The sequence below is a fragment of the Gossypium arboreum genome, chromosome 10, assembly GCF_025698485.1.
Source record: "Gossypium arboreum isolate Shixiya-1 chromosome 10, ASM2569848v2, whole genome shotgun sequence".
In the NCBI taxonomy this organism is placed as follows: Eukaryota; Viridiplantae; Streptophyta; class Magnoliopsida; order Malvales; family Malvaceae; genus Gossypium; species Gossypium arboreum.
In genome coordinates this window covers 129,369,244-129,394,936 of record NC_069079.1, presented here as the reverse complement: position 1 = coordinate 129,394,936, position 25,693 = coordinate 129,369,244, and the positions used below count along the sequence as shown (strand labels likewise).

Here is a 25,693-nt window from a genome sequence, read left to right as displayed (position 1 = left end):
TGTATAGTTAAGAAACAACCCATATACAAGTAAAATCAAAAGAAATAGCAAAGATTTTAAAAATAAAATATAATTAATTTCAATTATGTTTGAATAAAAAATTAATATTTATTTATGAATTTTCTATTATTTTTTCCTTTCCTCGTTGATAAAGTGTAATGTTGTGGTTGGACTGACAACTTGATTTGGGTTAAATTTGGATAGAGAATATAATGGGCCATGGCCCAATAATGAAGAGATGTAGTTGAAATGGGCTAAAACGGGATGAGGCTCTACTTCCCAATCAAAGTGAGTTTTGGCTCTAGATTTTGACAAACCCTTTTAATTTCATTAAAATATATTTAAAAATTAGATCAAAATTTGCTATTAATTTTGAATTTGAACTATTTACTTGATTTTAGTATTTAAATTTTTTGAATTTTAAAATTTTAATTTTTGAATTTTAAAATTTTAATTTTAATTCAGATGTAGCAATTAAATCTATTTGGTTAAATCCTACCGTTAGTCCTATGCTACTTGTGAACTTATAAATTTAATACATGTTGTCCGATTAGATCATTCTTAGTTTCTAATACTTTTTAATTTCAAAATTTCAATATTAACACAAAAATAATCTCTAAATCAATAAACCGATATTGCAAAAATAATATGTTAAAATAACAAACTGGTATACATTACATATGTGATAATATTTTTAAGTCATATTCTGAAAAGAACAAATTTTAACTACAGTCAAAATTGAAAATTTTAAAAAAAAAAATTAGACTAAAAATGACGAAATTAAACTACACAAGGGCGATGCTTGGGGGCATTTTAGTCCTTTAAAATTTATGATATTTTTAAGTTGGTTTATGATAAAATTGTAGTTTGACCCTCCGAATGATAAAATTAAAGAAATATAAACTATTAAAATGGTAAATTTACATTTTAGCTCTCGTAAAATATACAATTTAATTTCACCCTTAAATTCTTTTTTCTAGTTTCACCCTTGAAATACATGAATTAAATCACAACTTACGCAAAATACAGAGATTAATACTAAAATTTAACCTAAAGAATAAATAATAAACAAAGAGAAAAACTTGATCGTTGCTTCTCTACAATGGAATCTCTTCTCCATGAAAATGAAGCAAGCTTTCAGGTTAGTAAAGGGTAAAGAATAGAGTTTGCTTGAAACCCAATGAAGCAAAGCAAACAAATGCTAAAGGCAACAAGAAATGCAAGTGAAAATGATACCATTAACCATATAAAATTCTTAACGAAGTCACTGAGACTCGAGTATGAGTATTAGATATAAGTATATGTATCACAAACACGAACAAGGCTCGGAATAGATTATCCTCAATCCAAAGAACCATATAAAGATTGCATTGCAGGCTATACATAGAAAACAAATGCGCAACGACAAAATACATTGCCTTTCTCGAACCTGAAATCTTTGGGACTTGTTCGACACTCGACCGTGAACACTGTGGCCTACTAACTAGAATTGCCCTACATAAACAGCATCACAAACACAAACAAGGCTCTGCATAGATTATCTTCAATCCGAAGAACCATATAAAGATTGCATCGCAGGCTATACATACAAAACAAATGCACAACAACAACAACATACATTGCCTTTCTCGTACCTGAAATCTGCAGGACTTGCTCGACAGTCGACCGGGAATACCATATACCTACTAACTAGAATTGCCTCATATAAAAACAGCATCACGAACACACACAAGGCTCTGCATTATCTCTGATATCGAAGAAACATATAAAGATTCAACTCGAATCAAAGCAAAAGAAGAATGACTAGGACCCAAGCAACACAAAGGATTATATATGTAATGAAAAAGTCTTTCATATAATGTTCATAATGTTTTACAGAAAAAAAAAAAAAAAGAAGCAATGAATAAAATTGCATTGCAAGCTATACTTATAAAACAAATGCACAGCAATGAAAAATACATAAGTTTTAGGAAAGTTCTGTACGCTAATTCTTATCGAATTGATTGTCTTTCTCTACAACCACATCGACCATCTCGTATCTAAACTCTTCGGGACTTACTTGACATTCAACCGGGAACACCGAATGCCTACTAACCAAAATCGCCCACATAAACAACACCACGAACGCGAACAAAGCTCCACATCCAGTACCAAAAATCAACCCTGCCAAGAATGTCAATGCACAAAACTTGTTCTTCCCTGTTCTAAACCCATCACTATCCTTATGTGGATTTGCAGGCAATGAATGCATCGAATTCAAAACAGGTCTAACCCTAAACCTCCATGAATAAACATTGCTGAAAGAAGATCCATTAATAGATGTTGATATTATACCAACAAAAACATCTTTAGTACCCCACATTTCTAACAAATCAATAGAGTATGTTAGAATTGGACTAAAAGGCCTTTTTGAATCAAATGTACTTAACCTAACTTGTAAAAGCTTAGAACTTGAATCATAATCAACCCAAGATTTCAATGGTTCACCATTGTTTAACACCATTGATGATGATGAGAAGTTACTAACTTTAATAGATTCAAGGCTATTAATGTCAATTCCTATATGATTCGCATTGAAGTCACCAACTTTATCATCTTTTTTAGTATCAAATTCAATACCCAAATACATGTTTTCACCAAAAAGACCAAATGATCCTTGACTTGTAAACCTTGTTTGAAATCCATTAGGAACAAAAACTAAAGCTAAACCATCAGCATTACCAGGTGATAAAGAGAAGGTAAACTCAGTTGAAAACGACACCGGTTCACCTACAAACTTGAAGGGCTTGTCCAGCAATAAAAGACCAGAACTCGGCGCGTGAGGGCGCGTGAGAATGACATTGGAGCTTCTATTTTCGACCCTGGCATCCCCAAAGAGGGAAATGTAGGGATCAAAATGGGGGTTGTTTTGAAGGGCAAAAGAGGAAATGGGTTTTGCTGTAAAGAATAGAAAGATTAAGATTTGAAGATTAAAAGAGAAAGGGTAGCTATGAATGGAAAAAGTAGCCATTTTTGTTTACTTTTGTTTCTTGGAATTTTGATTCTTTGTTCTTTTGGGAAAGGGACGGTGAAAGGGTGATTTATATTGGGGGTCCGAATACAAAGGGGTTTCAATATTCAAGGCATGGCAGTTGGCAAAAAGGTTCCATTTTTGGCTCAGGGAAACTGCTTTGAACGACTAAAATCTTGTTTTTTTTTATTATTATGAAATAGATTTCAAGTTCTATAAATTAAGGGTTGTTTAGTTGAATCTAAGCTATTTTTTTCATTCAAAATTTGTTGTGTTAACCATAGTATTTTGCAAGTTGTATTGATATTAAAAAGTGAGATGTTCATTCAATTAAGGGTTCATCTAATTTTTATTGGGTAATTAGGGTCATTTTAATATATACATTTAATAACTATAAATTTTAATTTTAATATTTGCATCATTTGTTAATTTGAAATTAAATTATTATTTTTAAATTAAATTTGATATATTTAAAAAGAGTCAAATAATTTTTTAAACCAAAATATTAATGGTAACTAAATTATCACTTTAATACATATACTATTTTCACTATCAACTTGATCCCTATACTTTATTTTAATTATCGGTTTAGCTCTTATACTTTCATTTTGTACATTCTATTACACATCTATATATTTTCCATTAAAAAAAAGTTAATTTCACCAATGATGCACCATCACAAGTCAATGAAAGTAAAAATTTAAGAAAAAGCAGATTTTTTAGAAAATCATTAAAAATCTAAAAAATCATAAAAACTCCAAAAACGTTAACTTGGAAAATATTAAAATTTAAAATTATAATCCATTTTTGGAAATTATAAAAATATATATTTAAAACTATAAGTATGCAAAACTAAAAAGTTAAAATTTTCAACAAATTTTAAAATAAGAATAACAAAAGACCTTGGACGCGTAGTGGGTCTTGAAGTACTATTTCGCATCCTGACCAAATCCACCCACATTAGGATTAATTGTTAATGGTTGATCGAGTTTGATAGATTCACCCTCTGAAACAAGAAGTTCGGTCCTGGGGATAATATCAACCACTTGATGTCCATCCAAGGCATCTGTTATGGTTATTTACCTTTTATTTGAAATTCTAGGTTTTTTTAGAAAATATTAAAATTTTATGAAAATTTTAAATAATTATATGATTTTTTTTTGGGAACTTTAGGAATGTTTTTCCACTTTTAATGAATTTTTTTATATTTTAAAGGATTTTGAGTTTTTAATAAAAATTCATTAAAAGAATCACAAAGGGTAAAAAATTTCTTCAACTTTTCAAAAAAATTTAATTAAGCTTTTCCATGAAAAGCAAATCCAATTAAACCTTTGAAATTAAAAATTGTATCAATTAAGCCCTTTGACGGAACCTCTCATTAGTTCCATTAAATGTTGATGATGTGGCAGTTAACAATTACCAAATCATGCATTTTCTTCCAAGTGGCAGATGATGTGTAAACTTAATGATGTTGAAGAAAATGGATGATTTGGTAACTGTTAACTGCCACATCATCAAAATTTAATGGAACTAACTGTCAACAACGAATTTCGTCGGTCAAAAGGTTTAATTGATGCAATTTTAAAGTTCGATGGCCTAATTGAGTGTATTTTTTTGTCGAGGGACTTAATTGATTTTTTTTATAAAAAGTTCAGAGACTTTTTTACCCCTTAAGCCTTCTTTAAGAAGGGGTTAGAGATCACTCAATAAAAGAATTTTAAGGTTTTTTCAAGCATTTTGAGAATTATTTAAAATGTGTAATTGAATTGCTAATTTATGGGTTTTTTGACATTTTAATTTCATACATTATAATTTTACACATAGACATCTATCCCACTAAGCCACATTGTAAAGAAATTTATGATATTTTTACTAAAACAAATTCATTAAAATATAAAATTTCACAAAAATCCAAAAAACCCTTAAAAAACATAAAATTTAATATTTTCTTAAAATATCTAGAATTCCAAACAAATGATTTTTAAATTTTAAGTTTTTTTAAGTTTTCCATACTTATAATTTTTTATAATTTTGAAAAATATATTATGATTTTAATTTTATAAATAATTTTTAAAGTTTTAAGATTTTTGGGATTTTTCCTAAATTCTTTATGATTTTTGAATTTCTAATGATTTTTAAAAATTTTAAAATTTTTTACTTTCATCGACACATGACAACGTATCATTGGTTGATTTAATTTTTTAACGAATAATATACAAACAGAATAATAAATTATACAAATCGAAGTATAAGGATCAAATTGATAACCAAAATAGAGTATAGTGTTGCCAACTCAGCTTCCTTGGGCTGATTCTCTTCCACTCTGGCATTGCCAGCCATTCCAAATCCTTTTAAAAATGCTATATATATGTGTGTGTTGTTTTTGTTAGTATTGTGAATGTCAAGTTTATGTTTTAATCATGTCTACTGTTGCCATAGCAGCTTCAACACTTCAAAGAAAACATTTAATGAAAATGGTGTTTTAGTTGGAGTTGCAGATACATTCAATGCTCTATGTGGAAATTATTGTAACACCCTAATTATGATATCTCATAAGTTTCTGTATTATTCGTAAATTTGAAATTTAATTATTATATTTTTATTTTAAAAATTTAATTTTTTAATTTCTAGATTTCAAAATTTTGTCTTATTGTTAAACAGTTAAGATTATTGTGTTAAATCTAAATTCATTATAATGTCATCTCTTTAGTTAGATTACTACCAAGTAGATTTTTTTTTTTGGTTGTTTCACAATGTCACACCAATAAATTTAACAATTTTAATAATTGGACTTGAATTGAAAAACTTGAAAAATAAGACTAAATTCTAAATTTGTGAAGAGTACAAAGATCCAAAATATATTTAAGGGTCAAAATATAATTTTACTTTTACTAATTTAAAATTTTAAAAAGTCTAAATAAAAATTTTTCATTTTAAGAAGGGTCGGGACTACCAACCCCTAACTAAGCAACTACTACCTTTATTATAATCTCTAAAGTTAGAAAAGTAACGTAAGATTTTTGTATTGAAATATTTGTTTAAGTATTGAGTTATTTGTTCAAATTCCAAGAATTTTTAAATTTTTTAGAAAGATTTATATAAATAAAGTTAAAAATGAGTTTAGACAAAAATAATTAATTTAAAATATGAGTTGGATTTAAATTTTAATATTCAAAGCTGATTTCGATCCAACCTAATTTTTTAAAGTTTATAATATATTATTTTGTAACTTATATAGTGTAAAATATATGATATTATAATGTTAATATTAAAAAAAATAGGTTATTTATTATTAGAATTAAATAAAAATATTTATATTTTAAAAAATAAACATATTAAATAAGTTGGAGTTAACAATTTATAGTTATGAACAAGATTATACAAAATTTAAAATTTATATTTTGAATCGAATCGAATTTTAAAATTATTTATAGTATTGACACCGCACATAGACCCAACTCGAGTGTGATGAAACCTACATGGGAACTTGTTAGACAAATATCTATAGAAAGCACTTAATTTAGCAGCCCATGGTCATGGCCAGTTTCCCAGGTTGACATTTCTTCATAACAGTAGAGAAACCCTTCATTTTTCTTTAAAATCTAAGTACTCAATAATTATATATTTTATGCATATTCAACTGTATTTCTTTTATAAAAATATAATTCTTCAAATATACAAGACAATATACATATAGTTTTGACATAAATTATAGATAGAATATATATTTTTCACCGATTTTTAGTAGATCTGTTAGTGATAAGAGTGATGATTCACATAAAAGTATTGAGAGTCATAGAAAGACATAGTCTAAGCATGGTGGTCACGAAGCAAGGCAAGCTCTTCCTCTTTTTCTCTATTTACGGTGATTAAATTAAACTAAGTGATTGTATATAACAAATTCTTTAATGAATTCATTTCCTAAATAAAGCTCCACATAAGTAAGATTACAAAGTTGTATCGGATTGGAATTCTCAATATTTATTGAATGAAACTAGTTATGTTTCTGTCTGGCTGAAATATGTCGTAAATTTTTATATTTTAAAATTTAAAATTTAATCCATGTATTTTTAGGAAATTGAAATTTTAAATTCTTATAAATTCTTGAAAATAAAATTATAAAGATTATATTCTAAATTTTCAAAATATATATGTACTTATGATATATTTTAATAGAATAAGAAGCAATAAAGCTAAGCCTAAATGAGCTATCCATAGTGCAAATATATGAAGAATCAATAAAATTTTGGGTTCTCATAAACCTTGGAGACACAATGATGCAATGTGTGTGGGGGGCTGTTTTTAATTTCAGACCAAAGACAAAGCTTGTAAAACCAGTCATAAATGATGCATAGGACAATTTTGCAGTTATTGTTCCATTTCAAGTTGAGGAGATAAATAAGAAACCATGAAGTTTTATTTATTTATTTATTTCCTTTAATTATTATTGTGTAGTAATTTTGACATTTTAAGTTTAAATCTCATTTCATAAGAATAATATAGCGAGGAATTTTATTTAAGGATTTAGATAAAATTACAAAATTTGAAGTTTAAATTAAAATTTTATATTAAATTATTAAATGTTTAAATTTTATACATTATATAATTAAAGGGTGAAATAGAAGAAATTTGGGTTTTTATATTTAGTTTGAAAAATAATATTTTATTAAAAATATTTTGTTAAATAAAATCTATAGTTTTATTTTGGAAGTTTATGTGTCCTTGATACAATTTGTGGAGTCCAAGGAGGAGACATTTTAACTACATATTTCACATTCAAAGGACAAATTGTACACTCTAATGTCCCCCAAAATTCTCCACTTCTGAAACCTAGCAGGCTCCATATCTTACTCACCATTTTCAATTTTATTTCATTTCATTAAAGAATTCAACTCTTTTTCTTTTAAAAAAAATTATTTGATATGAGGGTGAAATTCTCATTAAATCCCTCAAAATTAAAAAAAAAAAATTAGTTAGACCCCTCTACAATTTAATGCCAAATCTACTATTGAGGTTCAAGATGAGATGGGTTTGGGAATATATATATAAAAATCGAGTCAAAGTCGAGGTGAAAAAAAATCATCTTGTTTTGCTCTATTACCCATCTCTATAATTTTGAATATAAAAACTTAAAAAATAACATAAAAGGTTTCCAAATAGACAAAATTTCTCACAAGATGTGTGACACAATACATTTGTCTCTGAACCTAAAATTACTACAAAGAAAGTAAAGAAATTGAAAATATTATTATTTTATGAAAGATTGAGTACAAATTACTTGAGCATAGATAAATACAATGAACCATAAATTAAAAACTACATAAAATTACTAGTTGGTTTAGTAAATTATTGTAATAAAATATAAAAAGGAATATTCAAAGCAATTAATGCCTCTCTAATATTTAGATCTGATTGCAATCTCAATAGCTTACAAGTACTATAAAATCATATTGCAATTGTCTTAAACATGTAGGGTAAAAAATCCCCATTTTCAAGGGTTAATGTTTGTTGCTTTGTCTTTGGGGATGATCAACTTGTTGTTTTTTTTCATTTATTGGAAATGTTCCCTTATAAAATAATGGTGGTTTTTTATGTTGATTTACAATCGATAAATTAATTTCTATATGTTAGGTTAAAAAGTAAATTTGTATTATTAAAAATTAGCGTGATTGACGAAATAATCTTACAATTAAATGTAGTGTGTCTTGTATGCCTCAACTGATATAAAAAAACTAGTTTTTTATAGAAGTGACTATTTACTAATATATAAAGATTAATTTATCTATTTTTTAGTAGATGGGGCAAAATATAATCGACTCATAGTACAAGGACCTTTATGGTATTTTTACCTTTACTATCAATAAAAATTAATTATTTTGAGGTTCATGACTACCACTCCAACAATGTTATATTCAAAATTTAAACTTGAGTTCTCTTAATATATCTTTTACTACACCTAACAATGTTATATTTAAACTTTTAAATGAAATTACTTTCTTTATTTATAAGACTCGAATCTAAAACTTTACGTAAAACAATCGTAATCTTTTATATGTGGAACGAATAAAAATTGGGATATTAATGCATACACATGTATACAATGGTGAGTAATTAAGCAAATTAAATGGGTAGTTTGTATTGTTGGTGGCCATGTGACAAAAGGGATATATATATTTATATGTAAATAATTAAGATTAAAAATATTAGAATGTTGGGGTCATGTGGTTTAGAGGGATCAAGAAAATTAAAAGGAGAAAGAAGAATCAGAGATTCATACATATAACATTAAAAAAATTAAAACTTACATAATAAAATTATAAATTTATGAAAAGTTATGTAAATATGAAATAAATTATACATAATTATGATAAAATATATATATATATATATATATAAATATAAGAAATAACATGTCTAAGTAAAATTATATAAAATTTTATTAATGGTCTGTCATCACATGTGGGTGATTCCTTTGCCTTTGGGACACTCAATGTGAGCCCCAAATGTGGGAAATTTTTTTTACAAGAAATTGAAATCCTTAAATATATACCAATCTTTCACTGCCTTGGATTCTAATTAAAGTCATTTAAGCATATGATTTAGGGTTTTGTTAATAAATTCATCCATATAATTCATTTTAATAAAATCAATTTTTGTCATATTAAACTTAGGAATAAACACCCAAAAAATGAAAAAAATCATAATTTATTATGTTTAAATCATTTATAAAGTTACTTTTCAAAAGGTTAAATCAAATGTAATGATAAGAAAAATAAGAATTTTCCAAAAATAGGGTAAGATTTTTTAAAAAAATTATAGTCACTGTTTTATTCATAATGGGTATGAATAGCTAGCTTCCACTTGGTTATTTATCAATGATGATTGATTCATAGACAGGGACCATGATGTATATTCCAAGAAATTACATATAATAATTGAAAAAAATATTTTTACCTCTAAAAAGAACACATTTGCTTCTTCAAATTACATGATTTAATGAATTAAAAACATAAGATATTTTGGGTTTTTTTCTTTCTTTTAGTTCTATAAAATAAACTCAGAATTAAGATCCTCCATTAATATAATCAAGAAATAATTAACTTCTTGTTGCTAAAAATACTATTAATTAATATATATATGTATGTATATATTTATAAAACAAAGCAAATAATTTTATATATGATCTCCCATATCTGTGGCGAGCTATCTATAGTTCATGAAATCAAATCTAATAATATATGTTTGATTTTGAAAAATTTTGGAATTTAAAGTTACGAGTGAAAGTAAATATTATATAATTGTAAATGTGAGAAAACGTTTAAGTGTATATTATCTTTTAATTTATAAATTTGGGTATAAAAAAGCTTTTTAAAAAATTAAGCTTTTAACTACTTGGCTACCATGGTGAAAAAAAACCCTACCCAAAAACCTAAGAGAAAACTCATGCAAATTAAAGAGTTTTAAAACACTAAAAGAAAACCCAACAGAGATCAGCTTTTGATTTCCTTGAACACAAAAAATCAAACTATGTATGTATATGTATATATGTGTGTATGAAAGATGGACTATGATTCACTTACATGATGCGAAGAGGATGTTTGAAGTCATTGGGAAGCCATTTTCTTCTACGAATCCACTGGTTTCAAGGCAAGAAGCTATCATATATATGTATATATATATATGTGTATATGTTTGAAGCTACCAAAGGAGGAATCCAAAGGGATAGCATGATCCAAAATTGTGAATTTGTTTTGGGGGAGGGGGGAATTGAAAAGAAAAAAAAATAAAGGGTTGAAAAAAAATAAAGGATCAATGCGATCCCTTTGGATGCCTTCTCAAGTACTTGGCAGTGTTTAAACCAGAGAGACCCTTTCTTCTTCTTTTCTTTATTTTTGGGGGCTTTCTTCTTTGTTTTGTTTCTTTCTTTTATAGAGGAAAAGTGGGTTTTTAGAGGAGACCTCTCTCCAATATAAAAACAGATAGCCAACTGCTCAAAATTATTATTATTTTTTAAAATATTTATAAAAAATTCATGGTAATGAGATGAGAAAAATAATGGTAAAATTGTATGAAATGATTATGAAATAAAATCGGACTGGATTTAATTTAGTGATTATATATGAATTAAGTACAAAGTAGGGGCTAAATTAAAAGTTTTAAATGAAAGTTGGGATAAAAAGAATAAATATAAATTTTTAGGACAACAATTTTTTTTTTACTATTATTAAGTGTGAAATATCAATAGAGACCCTTGTTTTTAAAATTGAACTGTCAACTGGATCAATAACTGGTTTGAAATAAAGGGTTTGACCAGTTCAATCATCCATTGAATTGATTTTTTCTATTTTAATTGTTATAATTTTTTTAATTGAACTGAACAGATTCATCAGACCGAGAACTAATAAATAGATCAATTTGACCACTGTTCTAGTTCTGACAATCTTGATCTAACTGAACTGATAAAAATGATAAAATTGAGAAATTTGGTTTTCTAACCTTTTAAACACTATAATTTTTTTTTTGAATTTTTATTGTGAAAATTGAAGAGTTAATTTTATAAAAAAAATTGATTTGTAACTTTTTTGTTGTTGTTGAGATTTGTAAAAAAATGTACAATTTTTTTAAAAAAAATTGAAAATGTAGACCCCATTATGAAATTAACCAACCAAACATATGGAAAAGGTTTTTACTAGTAGTGGGTCAAGCTATCCCTTCTTAGAAATTCCCAACAAGTTGGGTGGCCATTATTAATAATTTCTCATTTTGTTGTTTGCTTATTTTAATATGAAGCTTTGTGGTCCATCCAATCCCTTACACCAAACTCTTTTATATTACTTATTTTTCAAGGGAATACATTCTCAATTTTTTTTATAATATTTATTTATTTGTATATAGACTTGTTCAAAGATTGAGTTATCCATCCAAATCTGAAGGTTTGGCCGAAATTTGGGAAGGTTTAGATAAAATATTAGGCTTAAAAAAGGGCATAGGCAAAAGGTATAGGCAAAGGGCATAGGCCTATTTAAAAAATGGGCTGGGCTCGAGCTTAAACATTTAAGTCCCAGACTCAACAAGTGTTTAAGTTTATAATATTCTATATTATGTTATTTTTATATATTATGTAATTTAGAACACATTAAAAAATAAATCTATACTAAATATATAATACTACTCTAATGTAAACATTAAAATAATGTTAAGATGCCTATATAAAAATTTTTAATAAAAATATTAAATATTAAAATAAAATAATAAAATATTTTTAAAAAAATAAAACTAATATGGACGAGCCTGAAATGAACTTGGGTTAGTCTTTTGCAAATATGGACAGCTTGGGTAAACATAAAATATGTTAATATCACGTTTACGCCTGGTTCAAACTTGACCTGTTCCGGCCCATGAGCACCTCTATTTTATATCATACGATTATCAATTTATTAATTTACTTTTACTCAAGTTTTACGATGATTTTAGGTTAAATTGTAGTTTTGATCCTTCAATTATACTTAAATTTTTATTTAATCTCTGTGTTTTAATTTAGCATTATTTGATCCTCTATATTTATAACGTTATTAGTAAAGGTGAATCTAACGGGGGCGCATTTAGTGACGTTGGCTCTCCAAACAAACTAAATAATATTTTTTTTATGTCTCTTGAACAATTATAAAATTATAAATTAGTACAATAGTAAATTTATCTTTTGGTCCCCAATAATTTGTAATTTAGTTTCACCCGCTAAAATATTTTTTTACCTTTACCCATTGTTATCAGTTATCTCAAATAGTTAATACCGTTAACTATTCCAACACCAAAAAAATCCATGTCAACATCACAATTTGGAAAGGAATTTTGAAGAAAAAGTTAATAACTATTTCAAATACCTAATAATATTATAAAAATAGGATAAATTTAAAATATAATGATTAAATCTTAAATATAAGCATACTAGACAGACTAAAACCACAATTTTGACTGTATTTTTATTATTATTAATATCAAAGCAATAATAAATTTAGTTAGACCATATGATTACGTCAAAGATACATTATTATATTTAGGGTTCTTTCGGCAGATACATTGAGTAATTTAATAGGTCTGCCTTTGATTCTTTTCATTATTTTTTCAGAAAAGATTTTGCTTTTTATTATTTTATTACTTGGTTGATTGAGTTTTAATTGATTGGTATGTGTATTTAAGCATATTGAAGTATATTGTCTTCCTATTTATAAATTGGAGAGGGCTACAGATAATTCAGATATTGTGTCAAGAAGAGGTTGTTCGAAAAAAATATTTTATTATTAGAACTGATTTTTTAAAATTTTTTTTGAATAAATGAAAAATTTATAATTTTATCTCGATATTTTTAAATAAAATTTCTGATCTCGCTTGATCTCATCTTCTAAATCACATAAAATTATAATTTCACCCACAATTATTTATCATCATGTAGTTTTCACCAAAGTTTATGAAATCTATAGGACAGTTTCTTCGTATGTGGACTAAGGGCAATATGCATGAACCATGTCAAAATTTTAACCTTTTATTTATTGTCAGTTTGATGCTTTTTCCCAAGCCTTATCATTTCTTGTTGCTTCTAAACTACGAAGTGAAAGATAAATTATCATCGTTTATTTGTTACAAAACGTTTAAATTGTGCCATGTCATACTTTGAAAAAAAAATTATAGAAGAAAAGCAAAAAACAAAATAGAGAAACAAAGCTCTTAAATCAAGATAAATTGGGAAAAGCTGTCGAATTCTGAAACAATTGGTATTGCTTCTTCTTCTTTTTATTTTTTTTTTATTTTTATCATTTGTGTATATATATGGATGAACTAGAACTACTACAATTGGTAATTTTCTTTGGAAGAAATATGAACCATTGGATGATAGGGCAATTGAATAAGCTATGAAGGGTCTCAATTGGTCTCCGAAGATCATGGTGTATGGTGCTAGATCTTGTCCACACTAAAGAAGCATGAATCGACCACATGCTATGTGCAGGCTTTATTTTTCCATGGTGCTATTGATGCCCCACCACTTTGTTGGTAAAATTGTGTCTCGCAAATCTATATTTAATTTCTTTTACGTACGCATCGTAGCAGAATTTTATAAATTTGTTTTGGATATGGAATTTGGTGTCACATTTACATATAGTGGGAAAGGGAAAAAAGGAAGGGTTTTTAGTTGGATCTTTGGTTTGTTTCTATCAAGGGGAAGAGAGTGTGCAATGAAGGACATATATGTGTCCCTTCTTTGAAGGACATAAATTTCCATCGCCACTCAAAGTTCATGTTACTCATTACTTGCATACATGCATACATACATTTATACATACACACATATACTTGTAAGATACGAGAAAATTTGACGTAGTTTTTTATAGGTTAAAACATACTATAGGTCTTTATATTTTTCAAAACTTTGAAATTTAGTTCATGTATTTTTATTTATAGGGATTTAGTTCATCTACTTTTTAAATTTTAAAATTCAAGTCTAATTATTAACACTGTTGATTTTTTGAGGGGTTAAATCTGTTGGTGTGACATTTTAAAATAAAAAAAAAAATTTACTCACTTAATAGCAATATAGCTAAAAAATAGCGTTGTAATGAACTTGAATTTAACAAAATAATCTTAACAATGTTAACAGCTGTACCTGAATTTTGAAATATAAAAAATAGAGGGACTAATTTCCTAGCAAGAAAAGTACATTGACTAAATTTTAAATTTATGAAAAGTACAAAGACTTATAGTATATTTTAACCCTTTCTTATATCTTTGGCATTAGGTACCGTAAAACGCTACTTGAATCAACCTTATTGTTACCTGGATACATGCATATATACATAAATGCAGGGGTGTAAATGAAACAGTGATACTCGAAAGCTATTTGAATTTGATTAGATAGTTATCAAACAATATTCGAGTACCATAATACTTAAATCGAATAGCTTGTGAGCTTAATTAAGTTTTTAATTTTAATATATTTTTACTCATATTATATAGAAAGAACTTTAATACTAATTAGTTTAATCTAGCTCAAACTTGAGTAGTTCAATTAAGTATCGAGTTGAGCTCAAACTATTTTTATCGATATCCAATTCAACCTAAATCGAATATCTAACTTTAAATTTTTTGAAGAATTAAAAATCTAAATTCGAAGAAGCAGATGCTTTTTTCAAATTCTTTTGTTTGGATTTTTATGGTTGTTTTTAGAGTGGACTTTTTTCAGTTTCAATTGGCCTCACTCATGATGACATGATAACATCATTAAGTCACCCCTATGAATGTACCTTTATTGGATTTTAGTGAATAATTAATTTCCTTTTTGTTTTCTTTTTCTTTCTTTTTCAAACAAGAAACTTCACTAATTATTACATGAAATTAACTTTAGGTGTCTGAATTGGGGTTTGTCCAAATTAATAGCTGATGAATTTTAGGCATTGATTTTGAATTTAAGCCAATTAAGTAATGTAGGGAGTTTATTATTTGTGCCACTTGTTGACATTTATTCCTATAATTAATGAAATTTAATGCTAATGATATATATACATCCAAAATTAATTAGCTTTTTGGATCTTAGCTTGAGAAAGGGAAATTTTTTTAGGTTTCAATATTTTAAACAATTATAAAAAATTAAATTTTAATTAATAAAAATGAAAATATGCTCTAAGCCTTGTACTTTATTTTAAGGTATTTAGTCTCTTAATTTTTCGGATTTAAAAATACAAGTCTAATTGTTAACACGGTTAAAAATCTTTTGTCAAATTTAAGTTCATTAGGTCGTCATTTTTCTAGTTACACATCGACCGAGTGAATTTTTTTATTTAAAAATTTCAAACCAATAAATTGAATTGATAAAAATTATCGGCGTTATCAATCAAATTAAAATTTTAAAATCTGAAAAATAGAAAATTGAATTTCTAAAGATAAAATTATAATGACTAAATTTTAAATTTTTATGAATTTGAATGTTATGTTCGAAATTCAATATAATTATGTACTCAGAACATATAAAATATGAATTTTAAAATTTTAAAATATTTTAAAAAATCAAATTCACTACTAAATACAGTATCCCACATACACTGATTTTAAATTTAAAAATCATATTTTCGAAATTTAAATACCCTAATGTTGTACCAAAATTTATGGAATTTTGAAATACTTTGTGGTTTTCATTCATTTGCAATTATCAGATGATGGTCCTACAACTTCTAATCTGTACAACTATTCTTTTATTTGATTTGATGTTTGAAGCTTTGGACCACAAATTGCTGGCATCATTATTCTTTCTGAGATGAAAAAATAAAATTTAAAATTTTTTTAAAAAAATCATGGTATAAATAAATGGATAAATTAACATTTAGTCCTTAAATTTAGTAATTTCTTTCACATTGATCTCTTATTTTTTTGGTCACATTTATCTCAAACTTGGTAGGTTATTTTTTCTAATTTAGTAATCGAACTTAAATTCCGTTAAGGTATGATGGCATGATCTTCTGAAATTCTGTCATGTCATCACTTGAAATTTTTAAAATTTTAAATTTCTTTATAACTTTTAATTTGTTTTGTATTCTTTTATATTTTATATAAATTAAATAATGATATGGTATAATCTCGAGTGAAATACTATCCTATATTAACAGAATATAAATTCATTAACTAAATTAGAAAGAGATAAATCTCAAAACTATACATGAACTATGGTTTAATGTGCAATTGTATGTATGAACTTTGATTTAGTGCAATTTTATACATGAAATTTTGATTTGATTCAATTCTTGTAAATTATTAACACAATTATTGATATAACATTATTTTATGTTTATATATTTCATATATAAATAATTATTTTATCTAATATAAAATAAACTGATATATTTATTTCTTTAAATGTGTATAATTAAATTAAAATTAAAGTTTTCAATTATACACTTGAACCACAACTAGAGTTTCACGTGTATAATCGCACCAAATTAAAGTTCATATATACAACTACATATTAAATCAAAATTCATATATAATTTTGAGATTTATCTCGATTAGAAAAGATTGCTAAATTTCAAAACTATCGTTGACCAAAAACAATTTAATAACTAAATTGAAAAATGCTAAATTCAAAGAGCATATTAATTCAATCCATTAATTTTATCCAATTATTTTTCAATAAAACCTTACAACTGGTTATTTGAGTATAAGAGAATTAAAAACCTTAGAGTTGGTAAAAGTACTATGGAGATTCATGTATTGGGAGTTAGATCAAAGAGTAAATTGATCATTTGTTAAAAACTGGTGTGACAGACGGAATAACTAGACAATTACACATGACGTACTATATAAACCTCATGTAAATGTACAAATTAGTTCTGAAATTTATAATAGAAAAAACTCATTTTCTCTTTAATTTAACATATATAAATTAATTTACCTATTTTTTAGTAAAAAAAATAAAATATAACTTGAATCTTAATACAAAAGCCTCCATAATACTCTCACAAATTTATATATACGATAAAGGGAATTAAAAACGCAAATTTATGTATGATATTTGAAGGTACTCCATTGTTGTTTTCCTTAATGACACATGGACTTTGAATGTCACATGGGTTCTCTCAATTAGGAGAGGGTCTTCATACAAAAGGACAATTCAATTAGTGCTAAGGACACCCTATCCTACCCTAGCTAGCTTTACTTGTCAATGGCATCAATGTTTGTAGCCTATATTGTGTGTAAGTAATGGGGCATTGAGGGCCTTTAACAACAACAAAAATTAGGGTTTTGGGACCCTCAAATATAAAGGATTAAGGGCTCTTTTTCTTTCTCTATTTTTTCTTCCATTCTTTTGTTCATTTCGTTTTTTCTAGAAAAATAATTTTGAAAATTTGAAGTTAGCCCTAGTTATGATCACCATCAATCATTTTTGGCCATGGGACTCTATTTTATTTTATTCTTAATGTTTATTAGCTTAAGGGTCGTTTGGTTCAAGGCCATCATCATATTATTTATATCGATATATAAATTTCTTTAATACCAATCCATTAATCTATCAATTTGTGAAAATTACTTTTGTTTACTTTTTTATGTATTTTGTTTATTTATAATGATAGTAAAACGATCACAAAACAATAAGAAAAAAAAAGAACATATAAATTTTACGTGAAAACCCTTTTGGGACAAAAATTATAAGCAGAGGAAAAGAAATTCAGAAAACGAATGATACAAGAGGAGTTTCGACTACATCTATTTAAGGTTTTAAAAATCATATTTTAATCAAAGTCAAATAGTAGAAGTATTGCTCTATATGGACTCAACTTGTGAGGTATGCTCCATACCGCAAGAGCTTCTTGGTCTCTCACCCCATTTTGCCACTGTATTTATTTCTTCAACAAGTGATGGGATTCGAGTCACACAATCTCTAACAAATTCAACTTTTCAATTAATTAGAGTCTAAATTTTGTAAAAGAGTATTTCAAAAATAAAATCTTGATTGAACTTATTAATATATTTTAAGAACTCTAAAATAAAAAATTATATTCCACTCACTCCACAAATACGATGAGGAGAGTGCCATATGTTACTTTTTTAAATATTAATCTCATTATTGATTCTTACCATATTTACTTTTTTTGATGTAATACTTAGAATTAACCATAGCTCCTCCCCAACCTTTAAATAGGAAGATAATGCACTTCAATGCACTCGAACTCACATCCTGTTGCACTGGCAACAATGCCAATTACAATCGAGCTAAGATACATACAACCTTTAAATAGGAAGATAATGCGCATTCAACTCACATCCTCCTGCACTGGCAACAATGTTAATTTCAATCGAACTAAGACACATGAATTATATAAAAAAATACACATAATAAAAATTAATTTTAACTCCTAATGTATAAAATAATTACTTTTTAATTATTATATATATTAGTTGTAAAATATGAAATAGACGTCCAATAAAATCTAAATGCCGACAACCATTAATAATGCAAAAAGCATTGTTACTAAATTGTGAGAATCAAATTTTACTTCCAATTAAATGTTAGAAAATAGTCATTAAAATTTTGTATTTAGAATCCAATTAATTAGGTTTAAAGGCAAAGCATTTATTGAAGCAAATTCATGTGTTGTTTTAATCTTTCTCTTTCTTTAAATTAAAATTCCTTATTAAAATTTAATTATAAAATATATATAAATATTAATATAAAAACATTTAATATTTTATTTTTAACCCATGCAATCTAAACTTGAATAAGAAAAAATTTGGATAATGTAAATTTGGGTTTTTACAATTTTTAAATTATTTTGGTCTCGAATCATTTAAGGTTTGAATTAGTTGCGGCTACAAATCAATTTCAAATTCAGGTTGTTTCAGGTCAGATTTTCGAGTTAAGTTAGAGTTCAGGTCATTTAGGGTTATTTTTTAATCATTTTAAATTTATGTGATTTTGAATTTTAATCATCTTGGATTCATGTAAGTTCCAATCAAATGATTTTTAGTTCGGAACGTTAACTTGCTGTTATAATATCAAGTCAAACTGAATTTGAATTCTGATTAATTGAATCTTATTTTTGATTGTTGATTAGATTTGACAGATCAAGTGAAATTACAAAACATCCACTCAATTCTCATTAGTGATTTTTTAAGGGGTTTCTTTTAGGACCTGTTGAAAACATTCTACAAAGTCATTGGTCTAAGAAAAAAAAAACATGTTATCAAATGTTGTGTTTGTCACTTTAGTTAAAAAAAAAAAAGGTGCAAATCCTAGTCATGTCAAAAAAATAAAAAAAAAAAAAAAAGAAAGAAAAAAAGATTGCATGCCATGGATTTTCAACCCTTCATTTGCTATACGAATCTATGAAGATGAAGAAGGAACATTCATCCCGTTTGCTTTTTGAGGGGTTCTTATGTCTGTCTAAAAACAACCCATTGGCCCCCTATTTGTGTTTTTGAAAACAATAGAGATTGGAAACATGGTCCATAGCACTTTGGTTGGTTGGAAAAAAATGCTCCTAAAATGTCTCTTTTGCTCTCTATATCATCTAGCTATTTCCCTGAACAAATATTACTCGAATTTATGTGTGAGTATTGTGTCAAACATATGTATAATTAAATTTTTGATGTTTTATTTTTCGTATTTTGAAGATCATTTTAAAAATTTTATCGCATAATCACAACAAAATCAAACTGAATTGGCTCGAAATAATTTCCATGATATATCAAACCATCAACTTCTTTTTATTTCCCTTTTGATGAAATTGATTTATCATCTTTAAAAACATGTAATGATAGAAAATTTCGGGAGGCCCTTATGAAACTTTAGTTAGCAGCCCCATATCATATATATATATATATATATGTATAGTGCCTAACTATCTTCATTTTAAAATATACATATTATGTTCTTGACAAAACAAATGTTCCAGATTGAAGATGTTACAACAAAAAACAGCAGTTTCATATTCACTAGATGTAATGATATGTGATGTTAAGATAAACATTGCATGTGCATGTATATGTATATTTGCACCAAATTATAAAATAATGGATTTATTTGATAATATTAGATTGTTAACATAAATTTATTGTTTTCTTTAGGTGCTCCTCTCACGGAAAAAAGTCTATTAGTAAATAAAGATGAAGTCAAAATTTTTTAGACATAATTAAATTATATATTTAATCTCTTCATAAATGATAAAATTACACGTTAACTCACAAAAACAAAAAAAATATTTAAACCTTTAAAAATAATCAAATTTATACCGTCATTTTCATCTTGACCTTCGTGTAAACCGTCATCAACCTTCATATATCAACAGATTCTTTGATATGAATGAATTATTGAAATTTCTAAAATGATAAAACAACAAACGTCCTTTAAAACATTGTTCATCCATCTTTTATAGTTTTTTCTTTTTTCTTACATTGTTTTTCGTGGCCTAAATTCTGGTTAGAAAACTGAAATCTGTAAAGCCAACAACACAGTTCCAATCTCCAATTATCATTATATAACTTTTGAGACAACAAAAGTAAATAAAAGAAAAAAAACATTTCACAACCAATCTATAGTTTCATTTCATCAGTGTCATAAATCTGTCATGTCTGGCTTTGCGCGATCATTGCAGCTGATTTTGGAACCTTTTTTTTTTTTTTTTTCATTTTACTGCTTAGATCATCCTCTTATATGTCATTATAAAGATTTTTCATCAAAAAATTAATTTATTTACGAATTTTTATTATTCAATAGTTCCATTGAGTCTAGATTATTATCCGAAATATTATCAGAATTTATCGGATTCCTAAATAATAAAAAACTCTTTTAGCATTGTTTTTTTTAATTTGAATTCTTAATTAAATCTAAATTATTCTATTAAAATAATTGTAAAATGAATTAATTAATATAAAGTCAACAGGTCATTGACAGGTGTTAATCCATGCTTATAAAGGAGTCTCTTCTTTAGTCAAAAGGAGGTTTTATTATTACAAACAATATTATCCACATATAAGTTAGATAGGTATATTTAATTTTAGGATAAATACTAAATTATTAATAATTTTATGCTTTTTCATTTAATTTTAAAAATTATAAAATGGTCCTTAAATTATTCGAAAATATTTATTTAAGTCACTAGATTATTAAAATCTTTGTTGTATTGCCTTCTTTGTATGCATCGTTTACACAAATCGAAAGCTTTCATTGCATTTCTCTTCTACTGGTCAGTTTTTTTTTTTGGTGAAACTGTTTTGAATGTTATGAATTTATGAACCAAAATCTAAACAATTTTCTTCTCCGATCTTTGACATTGATTGTTAGGTCGACTTCAATCTAAGGTATGTTCTTTTACTTGTTGATGGGTACTAATCCATCGTACTAATTGTTGAATAGTCACATGGAGCTTGCTAGTCGAGTTTTTTTTTTTTTTTTTTTAAACTTAACAATCCAATGACTTAAATAAAAACTTATGAATAGTTTAATAACTTAAATGAAAACTTTAGAATAGTTTAAGGACCATTTTGTAATTTTTAAAGTTGAGTGACCAAAACATAAACTTACTAATAGTTTAGTGACTTAGAATGTAGTTTATCTTTTAATTTAATTTAATTTAATTAAGTTATAAAAGTTAATAATCCAAATGTAATCAATCGAACTTGAATTGACCCAAATTGAATTATCAAAACCAAAACAATCGAATTTAAAAATTATAAATCGAAATGATCCAAATTAAAATTGTTCGAAAATTTTAGAACTTGATCCAAATTACTCCGATCAACAAGTCTCAAAATTCTATTTTTCTAGGTGTTTCATGTCTAAAACATAAAAATAAAATATAATTCTTAAGATATTAAAAGTATATAAAATAAAAGAAACTACATCATTAATCACTAAATTATGTGTAATTTCTCATTTTGTTCACTTAATTAAAAAAAATACAACTTGATACTTGAACTATTCAAAAGTTTTTATTTAAGTCACTAGGTTGTTGAACTTTTTTTTTAAAAGTTTTGCAAGCGAGCTCTAATAAATATTTCAATGATTGATTCGATGGATCAATATTCATTGATAAGTAGAAGAACATATATACCTTAGATCCAAGTCGATTTGACGGTCAATGTCGGAGATCGAAGAAAAAAATTGTTTGCATTTTGATTTTTAAATTTGTGACATCCAAAGTTATTTCATAAAAAAAAAAAGAACTATAGAAGAGAAGAGGAAAGAGAGCTTGCGATTGGTTTAGGCAACGCGGACAAAAAAAACCATATAGCATCGATTTTAATAGCCCAGTGACTTAAAATAAAAACTTTTGTATAGTTTATTGGTCAAAACAAAAACTTACCCATAATTTAATGACTAATAGTATTTTCAAATTCATCCCATCAAAATTTAAAATTTACCTTATAAAATTTAAAAGTAAAAATGTATAACAAAACAAGGTTTGGAAATTAGATAGGTTAGGAAATAAGTCCACTAGGCATCTTTCCTATTAATAATGAGACAACGAAAGACAATCTAACAACTGATTTACTCAAAACCTCTTAAACAAATACTTTTCCACTCTCACTCTTTTCTTTTCTTTTTTGTCCTTTATTCAATATATATACACATATATATGTATATGAAAGAGACACCCACAAGTTCATGTCTGCAAATTTAAGCTTACAGACAAAGATAAAGCTTATAAGTGAAAAAGAAAGGCCAATCTCCCACAAGTACTCGAGTATATATATATATATATATATATATACACATATACATATAGGGAAGTTTTGAGTCAACTTCTATAGATGAATGTAGGGGCAAACCCCAGGATTTTGCGACAGAAAAGCTTAGATTGATTGGTTAATTTTTTGAGAGGATCAAAATGCAATTTCATTATATGAATTAAGGGAGCTAAGGCTTTTGCTTGTCCCTTTGAATCAGGGGGCGAAGTTAAAAATTTTATTTGAGGGGGTTGAGATAAAATTATAATATTTTGAAATGACCAAGGTTGATAATTTTGTGTTCAAACGCTTAAATTACATTATTAATTTTTTGAAGGGATCAAAATGTAAAATTTCTATTTATTTAAGAACTAAAAGACTTTGTTTATCTTTTATTTTCTTTCAAAAGATTTCAATTTTTTATACAAAGTTTTTCTAATGAGTTAATTTTTTAGATAATTACGTTTATTTTATTTAAATTTAGATTTATTTTTAATTTAATGTATTATTTATTTTATTATTTTTCACATGTAATTATCTTATTGGGTTATCTAAGTAATAAATTACATCTCATTAAAAATATTCCACATATAAAATTCCACGTCATTCCGTTAGTTTTTTTAATGGTACTTTCATTAAATCTGTTAGGAAAAGTAGATTGAAAAAAAAGAACAAAGGTTGATGGCAAAAAAAAGGCTAAAAAATACAATCAGGGCCATTTTGACAAAACATGTAAACGTTAGTGACCAAATTTATCATTAAGCTTTAAAACTATAATCTCTTGGGTTTATTACCAAAACGAATGTATTGGATTTTCCCTATATTTTATACAAAAATATAAAAAAATATAAAATTACCCTCAAAATAATATTTGTTATTTTGTAAGAATAATGAATTTTTGTTAATTTTACAGATGAGTTGATATTTATTTGATGGGTGACGCCAACTTAATCAAACTTTTAAATAACAGTATAGATAATAAATTTTAAGAAGGGCCTAGAAAACAAATTTTTCTTCATTTATATTTGAAGGACTAAAAAAACTTAAATTAAGCTATTAATATCTGAACCACTCCTTGATGAACGATATAATAATAAAAAGATTTCGATTTAAAAAAAAATATCAAAATACTACACATTAACTATATCTTTTAAAATCAAATCAAATCAAACCGTTATGTATGTATAATTATAAATGACAACCTATGGTTCCCAGAATTGTGAAATAGAAAGACAAAGATGAAATAAAAGTGAGATTAAACATAATGAAAAAGATCCCAAAGGTTGATTAAAGAGAATGTTCGTTTTAAATTGTAGTGGATTGATCATGCTTCTCATGATTATAAGTCAACTTAATTATATAAAAAGAAAATTAAGTGTGTTAATTTAAATGTGGGGATGCTAATCATTAAAAAGGGTCACATTTTAGAATCCCATTCTTATTATTGATTTGGTATAATATAAAGTTTTATGGACTTCTTTGGTTGTTGGACTCATCATTGCTCATCAACAACTTAAAACCTTACTTTTTAGTAACATTTTATATCATCCTCCACTTGGAACATTGGTTCTTTTTATTTCTTTTGTTTTAATTTTTGGGTTTTTTTTTTAATGTTTTAAAATTATTTAGGCAAGTCTTGTAGGGAAAGGGATAAAGAAGATGAAAAAAGGTAAAAAAAAAAAAAAATTGTTAGAAAGGGGTCTATGTTGGAGGATACAAAATTGTTAATTCCTTATTTAGAGGATTATATATGTCTTAAAGAAATTAAGGATGTGTAGGTTCGAGACAAGAAAATCGAACATCAGTTTAATTATTTAGGAGAAAGGAATTGAAATCACCCGATAACTTTTGTTTTGTAAGTTAAAGTAATTAAACCAACTTAATTTAATGAATTCGCTTGATGATTCAATTGTTGTTAATGCAAGAAGATGTGTGTTTGAATGTGCTGAAACGTATTATCTTCCTATATATGGATTGGGAAGGGGCTATGAATAATTTTAGATATTTTATTAAAAAAAGTAGATATAATCAAAACTTATAATTATACATAATGGATGTACCATAGGATTAGGTTTCATTAATTAGGTTGGGTGGATATAGGTATTTAGCTAATTTGGTTATGGGTTGGTTATGGTAATAGCGTTATTAAATTTATTGAATGGGTAGGATGGATCTAATTGAGTAAATAGAAAATTGATAATTATAATCTACTTAAACCAAACTAGATTTAATTGGTTAGATTTAATCGACCAACATCAATTCATCAAGTAAGTTAGTTAAAACCAACTTTTATGAATCCTGATTCCAAGTTTCGGAAGTTAGTTTGGCTTAGGGGGGAAGCCAAAATTTTTTTTAAGGGGCCGGATGAAATTTTAATTTTTTATAGTTTATATCTTTATAATTTGTAAAGAATTAAATCGAAATTTTATAATTTTAGGGGGGCCAAAGTGTAATTTTACTTTTACTAATTTAAATTTT

The 25,693-nt window shown here is 26.2% G+C and overlaps 1 long non-coding RNA gene across 2 annotated transcripts; it reads right to left on the bottom strand.

The window, feature by feature from the left end:
- Positions 1-1,247: 1,247 nt before the first annotated feature.
- On the bottom strand, positions 1,248-10,928 carry LOC108450784 (uncharacterized). Of its 2 annotated transcripts, XR_008271804.1 has the most exons (3): positions 10,591-10,928; positions 1,635-1,747; positions 1,248-1,494 (listed from the first exon to the last, which is right to left on the bottom strand). It is a non-coding gene; the product is annotated as an uncharacterized LOC108450784 (long non-coding RNA). The 2 variants fall into 2 exon arrangements; XR_001866272.2 differs by having other exon boundaries at positions 1,248-1,747.
- Positions 10,929-25,693: the final 14,765 nt, after the last annotated feature.